The sequence below is a fragment of the Loxodonta africana genome, chromosome X, assembly GCF_030014295.1.
Source record: "Loxodonta africana isolate mLoxAfr1 chromosome X, mLoxAfr1.hap2, whole genome shotgun sequence".
Classification (NCBI taxonomy): Eukaryota; Metazoa; Chordata; class Mammalia; order Proboscidea; family Elephantidae; genus Loxodonta; species Loxodonta africana.
The window spans coordinates 163627598-163646018 of NC_087369.1; the positions used below are offsets into that span (position 1 = coordinate 163627598).

General features: G+C 39.0%; 1 pseudogene; it reads right to left on the reverse strand.

Moving 5' to 3' along the window:
* Positions 1-16850: 16850 nt before the first annotated feature.
* LOC100656633 (heterogeneous nuclear ribonucleoprotein A1-like) lies at positions 16851-18032 on the reverse strand (annotated as a pseudogene).
* Positions 18033-18421: the final 389 nt, after the last annotated feature.

Genomic DNA, 18421 nt, shown 5'->3' on the forward strand with positions numbered 1-18421 from the left:
CACTATTTTGAATACTAGAAGCCAGGGGAAAAAAACAGATAAATTCAACAATTTCCTTTAATGTTAACCCTAAATAAGCTTTATTTTACCATTGATGAGCTACAGCAACCATGCCATCACCATCAACATCAATGAAATCAAGACTCTTCAGATCAAGTTTTCTTTTCCAGCTCCACCAGGCTCAATAGCCCTATACTTCCTGAAAGCACATAGAGAAGAAAGCTCTCCATACTGCTCACATCTGGTAGGAACCAAGAGTGGAGATTTTTATCTTGGGCATGTTGCAGAGGCTGAATATGAATAATGGTGCTAAAATTACAAACAAAAACAAAAAAAATCCAAACTCTTAACTTTGAAACTATTCCATTAGAAAATCATATCCTGATTCAAACTATGCAGCAAGCACATGAAATGTTTTTGGAACTCCTCCTTGGGAACTGCCTTCATAGCCTGTCTATGAACCAAAGAATCAGACATACTCTTGTAATGTTGTATTTGTTTTTTAACCTGAAATGCTAGTGTCCAGATTGTTTATTTTCTTTTTTGGTTATTCTTGGCTCTGAGAGACTTTTGGCAGTTTTTAAAAGGCAAATTTGTCTTTAAAGTAAGAATATTTGTCATCACCACAGAGTATCAAATAATGTCCCTAATGTCTGAAAACAATACTAATGATCTTGTGAAATACTTTGTGCAATGGCTGCTTTCTGGAAATGTGTGTAGCTTCCCTATGTAAGAAATGAGTAAAATTTATTCATTTATCCATCCACTTACTCATTTGGCAAATATATACTGAGTTCCTTCTCTGTTCCAGGTCCTGATCTAGGTGCTGGAGATGCATCAGTAAACAATAAAAGACAAAGACTTCTGCAACCATGTATTCTAGTGAGAGGAGACAGACAGTAGACAACAAACATCATAAATAAGTAAGAAATAGTGTGTTAGAAGGTGATGAGGGCTAAAAAAAATACAAAAAATGAAGCATGGGAAGGGGAATGGCAGTGATAGAAGCTGGGGGTTGAAAGTTGTAGTAGTGAAAGGTGACATTTGTGCCAAGATTTAGGGTAGTGAGAGAACACGTCGTCTGGATATCTGGGGTAACAGTGTTACAGACAGGGGAAAAACAGTATAAATTCCCTAAGACGAGAACAAGCCTAATGTGATGAAGGAACAATAGAACCAATAAGGATGAAATGGAGTGAATAAGGGCAAGAGTAAAAGGAGATGATGGCAGAGTAGCAATAGGGAGGACCAGGTTATGCAGAGTTATATAGGTCACTTGGTTTTCATTCTGAATGATTTGGGGAGCCATTGAAGGGTTTTGAGCAGAGGCGTTACATGACCTGATTTGTATTTAAAAGGATCATCCTGGGAGTTCCACTTCTGGTATGGCCAAGTAGTTTCTACTGTATCCAACCTTCCTTAACAGCTGTAAACACTGGGAAACAATTGAAAGCATAGGAGAGTGAACAAAAGCAGGCAGGAGATCGACACTTGGAAGAAGGGATGGCATGAGCTCGGTATCCCATTTTCATGTTTTCGTCTGAGAGCAGGCTGAAGGCAGCACCATACAGTGGCTAAATCTCTGATAGCAAACCTGTAGCCTTTCTGGCCTAAAGAATTAGAGTACTGAGTCTGGGTCAATCACTTGCATCTCCTGCTGACCCCTGAATCACAGAGGTACAGGGCAGACTCAGTGAAGCTCAGCTAAAGATTGAAAAAAAGATAAAGAAATAAAATGAGATTTGAGCTGTAGCTCAAGAGACTTACTTTTCAGTTTGAGTCCATCCAAATTAATTGCCAGGTAAAAAAAAAAAAAACACAAACACACTTTGGTTGAAAATAACAGATTTCAGAGTCTTTACAATATAACATTCACAATATCCAGGATACAATTAAAATTTACCCAACATGCACAGAACAAGAAAATGTGACCCAATCTCAAGAAAAAAAAGACAATGGAAACCAACCCTAAAATTACATAGATGTTAGAATGATCAAAAATGGACTTTAAAGCAGTTGCTGTAACTATGCTCAATGAAGTAAAGGAAAATATACTTGCACTGAATTAAATGATAGGAAAATTTGGCAGAGAAGTAGAAATTTAAAAAAAAAGGAAATTTCAGAACTTAAAATGATCTGAAATTGTAAATTCATTGGATGGCCTTAGCTAAAAAATGGAGATGATAGAAGATAGGAGATACGGGCAAGATGTAAAGAACAAGTTTGTGTGGCATTTTTAAGTGAGTAGTAGATGGATACTACTCTCTCTGAAAGCAGAGAATACCAGAAAGATGTTTACCTGTTTTATTGACTATGCAAAGGCATTCGACTGTGTGGATTGTAACAAATTATGGATAATACTGTGAAGAATGGGAACTCCAGAATACTTATTTGTGCTCATGAGGAACCCGTACATAGATCAAGAGGCAGTCGTTCCAACAGAACAAGGGGATACTGCACGGTTTAAAGTCAGGAAAGGTGTGTGTCAGGGTTGTATCCTTTCACCATACCTATTCAATCTGTATGCTGAGCAAATAATCCAAGAAGCTGGACTATATGAAGAAGAACAGGTGGGGCATCAGGATTGGAGGAAGACTCATTAACAACCTACCATATGCAGATGACACAACCTTGCTTGCTGAAAGTGAAGAGGACTTGAAGCACTTACTAATGAAGATCGAAGACCACAGCCTTCAGTATGTATTGCACCTCAACATAAGAAAACAAAAAGCCTCACAAGTGGACCAATAAGCAACATCATGATAAACGGAGAAAAGAATGAAGTTGTCAAGGATTTCATTTTACTTGGTTCCACAATTGAAGTAGTGAAAATGCATTTTCTTCTGTGTTTGAAGATTCAAAAATAAAAAAACCAAACTAAGTGCTGTCGAGTCAACTGTGACTCATAGCGACCCTATAGGACAGGGTAGAACTGCCCCACAGAGTTTCCAAGGAGCGCCTGGCGGAGTTGAACTGCCGACCCTTTGGTTAGCAGCTGTAGCACTTAACCACTACACCACCAAGGTTTCTGTTTGAATATTAGGGAGAATATATTTTCTCATTTGTTTTAATATATAGCTGTATAAGCTGTGATTAATCTCTAAAACCCAGACCCAGTGCTGTCGAGTCGATTCCTCATCTCTAGTCCTTGGAAAATGGTGCAGGCTCTGTTCAAAATATAGCTGAGCAGCCTGTTCCACTCTTAAACATAACAAACACCCTAATACCTTACAACATGTTTTCCCCTATTCAAAATAGGTGATTGAGAGCTTGACATGACTAATGCCATAACGATGCTCTAAGTAATCTCTAAATATTTTTTTTAATTGCACCAGCTGCACCGGTCTCTTCCAAAGGGGTGTGGAGCTATCTCAGCTCCTGTGGCCTTGGTCCCTCTTCTTCGTTCTTTGTTCTCTTGAGAAATGGTCTTCAGCCTGCAAACCGACAAGAAGGCTTTCTTTCTTGCTCCCTATCTCAGCCACAGTGGACTTGGCAAAACAGCCCCACTAGCCGAGAGATTCTTATGAGAGTTTTTCAGCCTGTTACAAATATACTGCTTAGAGTCCAAGGTACCTGATATGTTTATCTTTAGTTTAATAGTTTGTGTAGTCGTTTTGTGATGTATAAGACCATCTGTGGACTACGTGCTCAAAACATTAGGTAACCCTGATCTTTCCCATATAAAACCCTCCCATCAACCCTTTAAGGTAGACAGAATTTGGGAGAAATTTAACCCTCTCTGTCTCTTGACATAGGGTCGCTATCTCTTGAATACCGGTATTCAATAAAGCCTTCTTACTGCTTACCTCCTCCTGTCTCAGTATTGGCTTTGCGGTAGGCAGCTTGAACCCACAATTTGCGGTAACACAATCAACACCCATGGAAGCAGCAGTGAAGAAATCAAAAGATGCATTACACTGGACACATCTATTGCAAAAGACCTCTCTAAAGTGTTAAAAGCAAAGATGCCACCTTAAGGTGTGCCTGACCCAAGCCATGGTGTTTTTAATTACCTCATATGCATGTGAAAGCTGGGCAATGAATAAGGGAGACTGAAGAATTGACACCTTTAAATTATGGTGTTGGTGAAGAAGAATATTGAATATACTATGGACTGTCAAAAGAATGAATGAATCTATTTTGGAAGAAGTACAGCCAGGATGTTCCTTAGAAACAAGGATGGCAAGACTTCATCTCACATATTTTGGACATGTTAAAAAAAAATTTTTTTTCTTTATCAGAAGGGACCAGTCCCTGGAGAAGGACATCATGCTTCGTAAAGCAGAGGGTCAGTGAAAAAGAGGAAGCCCCTCAAGGAGATGGGACTTACACAGTGGCTGCAATAATGGGCTCAAGCTTAACAATGATTGTGAGGATGACACAGGACCAGACAGTGTTTCATTCTGTTGTACGTAGAGTCTCTATGGGTCGGAGCCGACTCAATGGCACTTAACACCAATAATATGATAGAAAATCATTTATATAAAGTTTAAAATCATACAAAATGTATCTGTTTGGATAAACTAGATTATGCAGATTTAACAAACACTTCCAATCCTCAATGGTTTAATACCATATGTCAAGAACAGATTATCTGGGGGCCTTTTTGCTTACGGGTCACTCAGTGACCCAAGGTGATAAAGGCTTCAGCTCATCACATGCTTCCCTAATCACTCTACCAGTGGAAAGCAGATAAAGTGACTTGCATGGTACCTTTTAAAGCTTTTGCCTGGAAGTGACACGTTTCATTTTCATTCATATTTTATTGCCAAAGCAAGTCACATAGCCACACTTAAGTTTAAGGGGACTGGGAAGTTTAGCCTTACCATGTACCTTGAAGGGGAAATCACACAAAATATCTGGTGAACAACTCTAATAACTACTAGACTAAATAATACTCTATAGTGTATACAGATACGTATAAATGCAGTAAAATAACATTATATAGACATGCATGAAAACAATGAACACCAAATTCAGATTAGCGATACCTCTGTGAAGAGATGGAAGGAGAGGAGTGGAATGGGATGAGAATGCTGGGTATCTGGTGTCTGTCCCTTCAATTGACTCTGTACCCTTCTACTCTCTGCCCGGGGAGGCTGACCTGTATCAATTTGGTCTCTGGCATCTGGTTGGGTTTAGACAATGGGGAACCCCAGTAGGAGATAGGAAGAAAGAAGGAGAAAATTCTCCTGGGCTCCCTCTCTGTGAGGTCACCTCAAGCTATGTTCTTCTATCAAAGGTCCCCTCTGTTCCTCTCAGTTATACACTTTGAATTCCAAACACCTGTCTCTTTGGGCCTAGGGTGGTAATAACTTGGTTGCTACTAGCTCCAAATGTCTATATTATCCATTGTGGTTTTCATATACCCGCAACTTTGTAAATAGTCACTTTTTCAACAAACCTTCTAGAGTAATCCTATACTGGGGATCATTATGTTTCCTGTTGAGACCCAGAAGGATACATAAATATACACTGGGGGGTTTATTTCTTACTTTGGGTTGTGGGCACATAGGTGTTCATTAAAATATTCTCTATGCTTTTTTTTATTTACCAATTTTCACTGTACATTTTTAAGTCCCCATTACCCCATCCCCCATCCCCTGGTAATTACTAATATTCTTTTTTCTTGATGGATTTAACTATCCTAAATATTTCATATGCGTGAGATCATAAATATCTGTCCTTTTGTGTCTACCTTATTTCACTTAGCATCATGTTTTCAAGGTTCATACATGTGATGGCATGTATCAGAACCGTATTTACTGTTATAGCTTAGTAATACACCATTGTATGTGCATACCACATTTTGTTTATCTATTCTTCTGTTGATGCGCTTGTGGGTGGTTTTTACCTTTTGGCTATTGTGAATACTATAATGAACGTTGGTGTACATGCATCTGTGAGTTTTTGCTGTCAATTCTTTTGGGTATATACCTAGGAGTGGAATTGCTGGGTTATATGGTAATTCTAGGTTTAAGTTTTTTAGGAATTGTCAACTCTATTCCGTAGTTGCTCCATCATTTTACATTCCTACCAGCAATGTATGAGTGTTCTGATTTCTCCACATCCTCTCCAAAACTTGTTATTTTCCTTTTTTTTTTTTTTAATAATAGCCATCCTATTGTTAAACGGATGCAGCGCTGGTGGTGCTCACTTGTCTATGCCAAGAAATATGGAACACAGCTTCCTGGCCAACTGACTGGAAGAGATCCATATTTATGCCTATTCCCAAGAAAGGTGATCCAACCGAATGGAGAAATTATCAAACAATATCATTAGTATCACACGCAAGCAAAATTTTGCTGAAGATCATTCAAAAACGGCTGCAGCAGTATATGGACAAAGGAACTGCAAGAAATTCAGGCTGGTTTCAGAAGAGGACATGGAACCAGGGATATCATTGCTGATGTCAGATGGATCCTGGCTGAAAGCAGACAATAGCAGAAGGATGTTTACCTGTGTTTTACTGACTGTGCAAAGGCATTCGACTGTGTGGGTCATAACAGATTATGGATAACATTACATAGATCAAGAGGCAGTTGTTCGGACAAAACAAGGGGATACAGATTGGTTTAAACTCAGGAAAGGTGTGTGTCAGGGTTGTATCCTTTCACCATACCTATTCAATCTGTATGCTGAGCAAATAATATGAGAAGCTAGACTATATGAAGAAGAAGATGGCATCAGGATTGGAGGAAGACTCATTAACAACCTGTGTTATGCAGATGACACAACCTTGCTTGCTGAAAGTGAAGAGGACTTGAAGCACTTACTAATGAAGATCAAAGACTACAGCCTTCAGTGTGGATTACACCTCAACATAAAAAAAAAACATAAAGAAAGCAAAAATCCCTACAACTGGACCAATGAGCAACATCATGATAAACGGAGAAAAGATTAAAGTTGTCAAGGATTTCATTTTACTTGGATCCACAATCAACAGCCATGGAAGCAGCAGTCAAGAAATCAGACAACGCATTGTGTTGGGTAAATCTGCTGCAAAGGACCTCTTTAAAGTGTTGAAAAGCAATAATGTCACTTTGAAGACTAAGGTGTGCCTGACTGAAGCCATGGTATTTTCAATCATCTCATATGCATGTGAAAGCTGGACAATGAATAAGGAAGACCAAAGAAGAAGTGACACTTTTGAATCGTGGTGTTGGCAAAGAATATTGAATATACCATGAACTGCCAAAACAACGAACAAATCTGTCTTGGAAGAAGTACAACCAGAATGCTCCTTAGAAGCAAGGATGGCGAGACTGCGTCTTACATACTTTGGACATGTTGTCAGGAGGGATCAGTCCCTGGAGAAGGACATCATGCCTGGTAAAGTACAGGGTCAGTGGAAAAGAGGAAGACACTCAACAAGGTGGACTGACACAGTGGCTGCAACAATGAGCTCAAGCATAATAACAATTCTAAGGATGGAGGAAGACCGAGCAGTGTTTCATTCTGTTGTGGATAGGGTTGCTATGAGTTGGAACCGACCCGACAGTACCTAACAACAATCCTAATGGGTGTGAAGTGGTATCTCATTTTGGTTTTGATCTGTATCTCCCTGATAACTAATGACATTGAGCATCTTTTCATGTGCCTGCTGTCCATTTATATATCTCCTTTGGAGAAATGTCTATTCAAGTCATTTGACCGTTTTTAAATTCTGTTGTTGGTCTTTTTGTTTTTGAGTTTTAAGAGTTCTTTATATATTCTGGACATTAAACCCTTAACTGATAAAAGATTTCCAAATATTTTCTCCCATTCTATAGGTTGTCTTTGCACTTTCTTGATAATTTCCCTTGATGCACAGAAGTTTTTAATTTTGATGAAGTCCAGTTTATTTTTCGTCTTGTTGTTTATGCCTAAACTCATTGCCTAAAAGAAGGTCCTAAAGCTTTACTCCTATGTTTTCTTCTAAGAGTTTGGTAGTTTTAGCTTTTTTTAAAGCTATATTTAGGTCACTGATCCATTTTGAGTTAATTTTTTTATATGGTGTTAGGTATAGGTCCAGCTTCATTTTTTTTGTATGCAGAAATCCAGTTGTCCCAGTGCCATTTGTTGAAAAGACTATTCTTTCTCCATTAAATAAATGTTGCACCTTTATCGAAAATCAATTGGCCATAGACGTATGAATTTATTTCTAGATTCTCAATTCTATCTCATATGTCAGTCCTTATACTTGTACCACACTGTTTTTATTACTGTAACTTTGTTGTACATTTTAAAATCAGGAATTCTGAGTCCTCTTATTTTGTTCTTTTTTTTTCAAGGTAGTTTTGGCTGTTCAGGGTCCTTTGCAATTCCATAAGACTTTGAGGATCAGGTTTTCCATTTCTGCAAAACAGGTTGTTAGAATTTTAATAGGAATTGCATTGTATTTGTAGATTGCTTTGGGTAGAATTGATATCTTAACAATATTAAGTCTACCAATCCATGAACACAGATATTTTTCCATTTATATAGATTTCCTTTAATTTCTTTCAGCAGTGTGCTATAGTTTTTAGTCATTATGGTTTTGGTATGAAGGAGCCTGGGTGGTGCACAAAACAAACAAACAAACAAAAACTCCAAGCCTGTAGCTATTGAATCAATTCTGACTCATAGTAACCTTACAGGACAGAGCAGAACTGCCCCATATGTTTTCCAAGGAGTGGCTGGTGGATTTGAACTGCTGACCTTTTGGTTAGCAACCATAGCTCTTAACCACTGTGCCAATGGGTGGCGCAAGCGGTTCACAGTCAGCTGCCAACTGAAAGGTTGGCAGTTTGAACCCACTCAGAGGCTCCGTGGAAGAAAGGCCTGGTGATCTGCTTCTGTAAAGATTACAGCTAAGGAAACCCTGTGAAGCAGTTTTACTCTGTAACACATGGGATTACCATGATTCAAGGGTTGATTTGGTGGTTGCTAACAGCAAAAATAATATGGTTTTGTTGCACAGAAAATATTTCATAATTAAAAAATAAACTGCAAAAAATGTCAAAACACATCGTAAACATCATAACCCTTCCCCCCCACCAATGTTAAAATGCCATTTTTAAACCTATTGTTTCTACAGTTATTACATCATGGTGATTAAAGTTGGTCTCTCTTCCCTTTGTCTTTGTGATTTTTTTGAATTTGCAGGTTTTCAACATTGAGCGTATAATTACTTATTTGTAACATTTCAAATAACATTATTGAGGAAAACAAACTTTGAATCAATTAGGAAAGTGACATATAATCTGATCTGTTTCCTAATAAAATACACAGTAGCAGTTCTCTTAGGTGACCTCTGAGTGGTTTCCGGTTCTTCTATGAAACGTATAATACTACAGCACAAATAAAGCTCATGGGCGGTAGGCCAGTCTTTTCCCACTGGTTGAATTGTGTGCTTGCCAGGAAACATTTGTATCTGCTCCCAAACCTTTTTAATATTAGTTAAACTAGATATCGCATTTATTTATATAATTAAATGTCATGGAAACAGGTGAGATATAACTATAAAAGGAAAGAGTATTTTTCTTGTAGGAAAGCTAGGTTAAAATCTTTGGAATGACTCAAAAAGGGCAAGTCTTTTAAAAAATAATCTGTATAATTAGGTGTAAGCAAGAAAATGAAAAGACTTGGAAAAACAATTATAAAAATGAGAAGGCTCCTCTCAGATTGTTTGCTAAGTGCTTTTTAAGTTCTTGCTCCAATTCAAAGGAAATGTAACTAGAACTTATAATGGATTCACTATGAGTGTGGGTTTCATAAGAAGGATTTATGGAACTCCAGTTACCGGCACATCTTGAAGAAAAGGTCTCGGCTCCACATCAAAGGACTGAAAAACGAATATACACATTCATGTTTTCTGTTATTTATTTGGTATAATTTTTGATTCCCTGTTTTAACTGATTTTTTTGACTAATTACATTAACTAAAGACCATCTTCTATATTTGCAAAGAAAAAAAGACTAGGAAGAAATATACCATTATTTTAAAGAATTTAATCCCTAAACCAAAAGAAAAAAACCAAACATACTGCTGTCAAGTCGATTCCGACTCATAGCGACCCTATAGGACAGAGCATAACTGCCCCGTAGAGTTTCCAAGGAGCGCCTGGCCGATTTGAACTGCCGACCTTTGGTTAGCAGCCGTAGCACCTAACCACTATGCCACCAGGGCTTCCGATTTAATCCCTGGATGATGTATTACAGGTCAATTTTTATTTTACGTATTTTTGTACGTTTCGTATTTCTATAAGAAACATTTGTAACTTAAAGTTCTCTAAAAGGGCATTGCAAATAGGAGTCAAAGTAGACTACAGAGTAACTATTCATATCTGCTTCCAGAACGTTTCTATTATTCTGACAGTTGTAACATTTGAACTATTTTTGAAATTAACATCCTGTCTTGGTGTAACTACTTTGATATCCCAGCAGGTTTTTAGTTTGTTGTTTTGTCTCTTTGCCATGAGGAAATAACTTCCTGGAGTTCCTTTCTGTTGTCCATATGATGTGTTATGGGTTCTAGAGAATTTTACGTCTTCTTGTAAGTATGGCAAAAAATTACCTGCTTGTTGTAAATATCAGTTTATTGGAAGATATTCATAATGTTGGGTTTATGCACTGTCTGTAAATCTACCCTTTCCTTTTTGCCTGAAGATATACTTGGAAATAGAGTATTTCATCACTTAAGTAATTTTCCATAAAATATTACAAATAAATAAGAGGAGAAAGTACACTCAAGTGAATTGCACTGAGTGTAATTATGTAAGTGTACTACAGAAACTGAATTTGGGAGAGAAAAGAGCAGAGTTTTTACAAGATGCTCCTAGGGAAATAGAAAATGTCACGTCTTAGTATAGACAAAAAATTGGGAATGAAGTGTTCAAAAGCTGTAACAACCAATGGGTGCAACTTTTAAGAATTCAGCTGTCTCCAATAAAATACCACACGGTGCCAGAATAAAGCTAACATATAGCCTTTCCCCAGTTGCCTTGTCCTCAGCTGGCTTGTCCTAGTCAGTCCCCTTTGGCTACCACCATACAATCCAAACTTGTGGTGAAATGATTCATGCAGTGATGAGGGGGTTGGGGTATTCTGTTGCTGAAAGCAAGCTTTCCTGCCCCTATCTCAGTTCATATCCATCTTTGAGTACTTTTTATGTATCAAGCTGTGCACTAAATTCTGGAACGTATAGTCTAGAAGGAAAACTCACATACCTACAAATCATGCCAAGTCCAGGCAAACTGTGATAGGCAATAGGAGAGCAAAGTACTGCCCAGAAATGGGGGTAAAGAGTGTATCTTAGTTATCTAGTACTGCTAACAGAGAAACCACAAGTGGATGGCTTTAGCAAACAGGAATTAATTTTCTCACAGTTTAGGAGGCTGAAAGTCCAAAATCAGGGCACCAACTCTAGGGGAAGGCTTTCTGTTGGCTGTGAAGGAAGGTCCTTGTCTCTTCAGTTTCTATTCCTTGGCTCCTAGGTAGGTAATTTTCATGTAGGATGGCAACTATCTTCCCCCATCTCTGCTTGCTTAATCTGCTCCTTTTATATCATAAAAGAGATTGACTCAAGATACATCCTACACTAATACTGCCTCATTAACATAACAAAGAAACCACATTTCTAAAACAGATTATAACCACAGGTATGAAAAAACCAAACCTGTTGCCATCGAGTCGATTCCAACTCATAGTGAACCACAGGTATGGGGGTTAGTATTTACAACACATATTTTTTGAAGACACGATTCAATCCATAACGGAGGGACTGCAGCTTGTAGGATGGAGATGAGGCAGTGGCATCTGAGCTGTGCCTTGAAGGACAGCATGCACTCAGGATCCAGTGAAGATCCCATGTTCTTTGGCATTATGGCTTCCTGAGGTAAAGAAGAGATACACCTGAAAAGTGAGGTTAAGTCTTGATTATCTCACCAGACTCAAAAGTCTGATATTTGAGCAAGGGTCAGATGTGGTCAGAGCTGTGTTTTAAGACAAATGCTCTGCCCTTGTGGGTGGATTGCATGGGGTAAAGGGCAAGACTGGAGAAATCACCCTTTTTTCAGTTAACAATCCAACTCTCACCACCCCCGTCCCCAACCCCCCTTCCAAACTGCCTCGATTTTGCTCTCAAAATGAGTCAAAAAATCTTAGCATTTCACTCTTCTCTATCTAGCATCCAATCTTTGTTTAGGTGCTTATATGAGGACTTTCTTTATATAATCATTTACCTGGATCCTGGGGGGCCAAAGGATAAAATACAGCTATACCATCTTTAAAAAAAAAGTATCAGGAAAATCAAAGTCTCTGATCCTAGCCTTCATCTTTCTTATCTACAAACACATTAATAAAGTATAAAGCCTTAATGAGAGTGCGGTGTGAGTTTTCTGAGAGTGCAGTTTTCTACTGTTGTTTTTGTTTGTATGTTTTATTTGGATTTTTTCCCCTTTGTAGCTAACTCTTAATTATTGGTTTTAATGGCAGTGAACAAAGGGTGGATAACCCAAAGAGACAGATAATTAAAAAACCTCTGATATTTGATTTTGGGAATCAATCCTGATATATCCTTTCCTCAAATCAGAAAAAGCATGAGGACAGGAAAAACAAGCTATAAATTTGCCTTCCTCTACCTAGGAGGAAAATTTTTTTTACATGTTGAAAGGAGTTTGCCATTTTTTAGAGACTATCTCTCTGTAGTTTATATTGCTTGGTTTATTGGCCCAGTATCTCTTTCCTTCTTGGGGGAAATTGCTTCTTCCTCCAAATTAAACCAAGTTGATCTAGTAGGAACAGCCAAGTGTCCCTGGCCACAGGGGTAGGTACACAAGAGAGAGAATGGGTACATGAGACAGGGCTACCAAATGGTACTTGAAGCCTCAGTTTCAGCTGTCTGAGGCCAGATACACTTTTGGTTTGTTTATGTAAGTCATTAAATTTGTCTTTTTGTACAAGGTCCTCAAACTTGGGTTTCCGTTACTTATTTTGAAAGTCCCAAAGAAACCATTCTAATCTGTCTACTCTTTTCCATTCCTACCACAACTGCTTCCGTTAATATTCTTATGACCTCTAATTCTATTGTTAAAATAGTTTTCTGACAGGCCTCCCCGTATTCACTAAAGAAGTGAATATTTTATTTTATTGCAGGGCTGTCTTCATGATGTATGACCTGTGCAGTCACATAGGCCCTGCTCTTAGAAGGGCCCAATGCCAGGTTTAATGCTCTGCTGTTGTTATCTCGAAAATCTTAATAATTTTATCTTTGATCTTGTGTTTTGTAAGTGAAGACCTATGAGACAATGGAGCATGCACATGAGCAGTGGAGATATGCTAGGTGTGGGTTCAGAGTCAGAGGCTCAGTGGCAATAGGCAGTGTGCATGTTGGGCACCTGGCGTGGCTACCCAGTGTGCATGTGCATGCCTGGTACAGTCAGTGCACCACGGGTCACCAAGAGGGTGGCTGGGGCTAAGACTGGGCTCAGATTGGGGGCAGTGTTGGTGGCAGCAGCAGCTGTGGATCAGGGAGAAGGACTGCGCTTCACATGAGAGCAGTGCTGGGACCCAAGATGGGAGATTGGTTTGCCCATTTGTCCCCAGAGACGATCCTGCAGCATTAGCACAAATATTAACTCTCTGGGCTGAATACCAGAACAGGAACTGCCTGCACTCAGGTAGTAAACCTTTTCAGTAAATTATTACAAAATAACGCATATACATGGATATTGCAGTAATGTATATCAGGCAGCTACTAGAATTCTTCAAAGAGTTTAGATTCTCTGGTTTTGGAAACTATTGCAGCATTGAAAAGCAAATATCCACAGGCTTAGAAATAGAAATTGAATTTATAGATCGTCACACTGCACAAAAAGAACACTATTTTCATATGAAGATTCAGGTCCTAGTGTTTCTGCTTTTCTGGTTAAACCATGATTGATATGATGGTTATGGAGAAAAATCCCAAAAGTATGGAGCTTTCAGAGGGGAATACCAAGATAATAAAAGGTCTAGACCACTATTGACCAACAGTACTCTTTGCAATGATGATGATGGAAATATTCTCTATCAGTGCTTTCTATACAATAGCTACTAGCCAAACCTGAATACTGAGCACTTGAAATGTGCCTAGTATGATGAGGAAGTGAACATTTGATTTTAATTAATTTAAATCCACATTTAAGTGGCTAATGGCTACCATATGGAGAGCAAAGGTCTAGACGTTATGATATATGGAGAACCCTTGAAAGAAATGGATATGTTTACCTTAAATGAGAAGTACTTGAGAAGGACATGTTGCTATTTTTAAACATCTAAAGGGTTGTCATGTAGTTGTTTAGATATACTCAATATGATTCCACATAGCAGAACTAGAACAAATGAACAAACAGTTCCACAGGAACCAGTTTGGGGCTTTATATAAAGAACTTTATAACATCTAGCTTATCTAAAAATGATATGGGTGACTAGACTAGATGCCCTTCAAGGTCCCTTTCCTCTGCTACAAATCTATGTCTCTATGATCTAACTGTTGGGAATGGTGTGCTATAGAGAGAATTCATTTCCAGCTAGATAGTCATGCAATACTAAGGTCACTTAGGACACTTAGACTTGGTGGCCTTGTCTATTTTTCTATTAAATTCTGGATGAAATATACTCTGTCAATCTCTGAGATTAATAGTTCTATTTTCTACTCACTGTATTTGAGAAAATTCCATTACTAAAGTAATTTGTGGGAAAAAAGAAAACTAACTTTTCAAGACCTTTTCCTTGAGGCTATCAACATATATGTTCCATAAGTTCTTCACTTCGCTGCCTTGATAGGTTTCTAAGGTTATGTCCCTAAAATATTGACAGGTCAACATTGAGAATGATGCAATTCCTAGGTTAGATCATAATCAATGTTAATTACTTCAAGTAAGAGCATGATGTGACCACACGGGAGCAGTCGCCATCATCAATTTCTGAGTTTACATTTGTGCAATCATGTCTTTTGTGTGATACTCAATTGAGGAAAAATTATGAACTTAAAGTAATAACGCATTTTATTTAATGATTCAAAAGTATAGGCAAATCAAATAATCCAACAAGAAATGTTTACTGTGTACAGACTATACTCCAAGCAATATGCAAATATTATGGATACAGTGGGAGACAAGGCATAGTATTTACACTCGTGGAGCTTATAGTCAAATGGGGGAGATAGACAATTATAAATCACAGCTGGGAAATTAATACTATGTTGGGAGGGGGAGCACAGAAGGAGTGTGGGAACACATCGAAAGGCGCCTAACCTACCTGGGCTTGGGGAGGTATGGGATGGGGACAGGATACTAAACACTTTTCTGTATCAATTTAGATGTGATTTTTCTGTATCAATTTTTCTGTATCAATTTAGATGTGATTTTTCCTCATGTAATCTGTCAATGTGGTATGCTTGTCCTGGACTTATTTGCCTTCGGCTTCATCCCGTTTTACTTCCTACTATATGGGGGCTGACCCCAGCAGGCTGCAATTGTCCAGGCTTCCCGATATTTGGCTGCCATCTTGGTTCAGCCAACAGGCAGCACCAGCAAGAGATTAGAATGCAAGATGTTGGAGCAGCCAGAGTTTTTTCTCCTTCTTTCTCTGCATCAGGTGGCTTCTCCTTCAATGACTGCACATTCTCCATGGCCCCAGTTCCCATCGGATTGGCCTACCATGGCTCCAGATCCTGTTGAACCCAACACCTGGACTCCAGTACACAAACTCTTTTCTTTGTCCTTCCAACCTAAAGGCTGGAGTGACTTCCTGATGTTGCTAATCATTGGATTCTTCGACTCTCTCATTTGGCGTCTCTATTAGTTGTGTAGAAAACCCTGGTGGTGTAGTGGTTAAGTGCTATGGCTGTTAGCCAAGAGGTTGGCAGTTCAAATCTGCCAGGCGCTCCTTGGAAACTCTATGGGGCAGTTCTACTCTGTCCTATAGGGTCGCTATGAGTCAGAATCGACTCGACAGCAGTGGGTTTGGCTTGGTTGGGTTATTAGTTGTGTAACCAATTCCCCGCATTATATTCTCTCTGTGTTAATATTTACAGTGTGTTATGGATTTGATTGTGTCCCCCCCAAAAAATGTGCGTCAACTTGGCTACTCCATAATTCCCACTATTGTGTGATTGTCCACCATTTTGTCATCTGATGTGATATTGCTAGGTGTTGTAAATCCTACCTCTATGATGTTAATGAGGTGGAATTAGCAACAGTTATGTTAATGAGGCAGGGCTCAAACTACAAGATTAGGTTGTGCCTTATATCAATCTTTTTTTTCAAGATATTAAATTGTTTATTGATTACACATGATAATGGATGATACATAAGTTTCAGTCCCATCTAGTTTTGTCTGGTACCATTATTCAATTTAGATATATTGCATAGGATGTGCTGACAATCATTTTTATAACCAAATAAATCCCATAATTTTGGTTGGGTGACCATTGTAATGGTGAACTCCAGGTCACAACTGAATAACTGTCAGTTCAACTACACCAAGGTTTCTGAAGACAATGGCTTCACTCTGCCCCCAAGCAGTCTTCTAAGGTTGTAAATAAATATTGAATGGAACCTGGCATCACCCTGAAGGAATTCTAAACTTCACACTGTCTGGCCAGTTTATCAAGATGGCTTCAGAGTAGACTAACTTTACACAGTACACTTAAAAAAAGACACATTTATTCAGCGTCATGATCAGACTATTACATTTAGCAATCAACAGCATGGGTGAAAAAAAAATCTACATTAAAACCCTTTGTTGGAATGCTTTACACTTTCCACAGAACAGAAACTAAAATAACCCGTTATACAATTAGTCACAAATACAGTCCTCGAGTTTTTTTGCCCATACACATGAGTATTGTCTAAAACATGTCTTCTTTGTAGCAGCTAGGCCCTGCCACCACTGTGCTTGGCTGAGTTCACAAATCTGTTGTAACCTGTAGCTTCCCTGTCACTTCTCTGGCTCTCCTCTCCTGCTAAGCTTTGTTTCCTGGCAGTCATTAAAACCTTCTGCCACTGCCATAGCTACTGCTGCTGCCTGAACCACCATAGCCACCTTGGTTTCGTGGTTTGGCAAAGTATTGACCTCCACCACCGTAAGGGCCAGAGCTTCTGCCTCCAAAGTTTCCTCCCTTCATGGGTCCAAAATTTGAAGACTGTTGTAACTGCCAAAATCATTGTAGCTTCCACCACCTCCAAAATTGCTTCCATCATTACCAAATCCATTATAACCGTCCCCACTGCCTCCATATCCACCACGACCACGGCTGGTACCAAAGCCACTCTTTGGCTGGATGAAGCACTGGCCATCTCTTGCTTTGACAGGGCTTTCCTTACTTCACAGTGTGTCCATTCACAGTATGGTATTTCTGAATGACAATCTTATCTACGGAGTCGTGGTCATCAAAAGTAACAAAAGCAAAGCCCCTCTTCTTACCACTGCCTCGGTCAGTCATGATTTCAGTCACTTCAATTTTCCCATTCTGCTCAAAATAATCTCTTAGATGATGTTCTTCAGTGTCTTCTTTAATGCCACCAACAAAGATCTTTTTCACAGTTAAGTGGGCACCTGGTCTTTGAGAGTCTTCTCGTGAGACAGCCTTCTTTGGTTCCATAACTCTTCCATCTACTTTGTGTGGCCTTGCATTCATGGCTGCATCCACCTCCTCCACAGTAGAGTAAGTAATGAAACCAAAGCCTCTGGAGCGCTTGGTGTTTGGATCTCTCATTATCACACAGTCCGTGAGCATCCCCCATTGCTCAAAATGGCTCCTCAAACTCTCATTCATTGTTTCAAAGCTCAACCTCCGATGAAGAGTTTCCGCAGCTGTTCGGGCTCTTTAGGAGACTCTGACTTAGACATGATGGTAGTGAGAAGAGGTAACTTAACGGTGTTTCCTCGGCGGCGTCCACAAGCAGAAAGGAGTAACCTACCGCACGTATCTCTATCAATCTCTTTTGAGATATAAAAGAGAGAAGCAAGTTGAGAGACATGTGGACCTCATACCACCAAGAAACAAGAGCCAGGAGAATAGCACGTCCTTTGAATCTGTGGTCCCTGTGCTGAGAAGCTCCAAGTTCATTGGAATACTGATGACAAAGACCTTCCTCCAGAGCGGACAGAGAGAGAAAGCCTTCCCCAGGAGCTGACATCCTGAATTCGGACTTCTAGCCTACTAGACTGTGAGAGAATAAACTTCAGTTTGTTGAAGCCATCCACTTGTGCTATTTCTGTTATAGCAGCACTAGATAACTAAGACACAGTGGTTCCTATTTTCCTGGACAAACCTTGACTGTTACATGTGGCCAACTATACTGATTGATTTTCTAAGTGTTAAGGTTCTTTGCATTACTGGGATAAACCCAACTCTGTCACCAACTGTTTAATATGTTTAAGTCTTTTCTATAATTAATAGCAAAAACAAAATA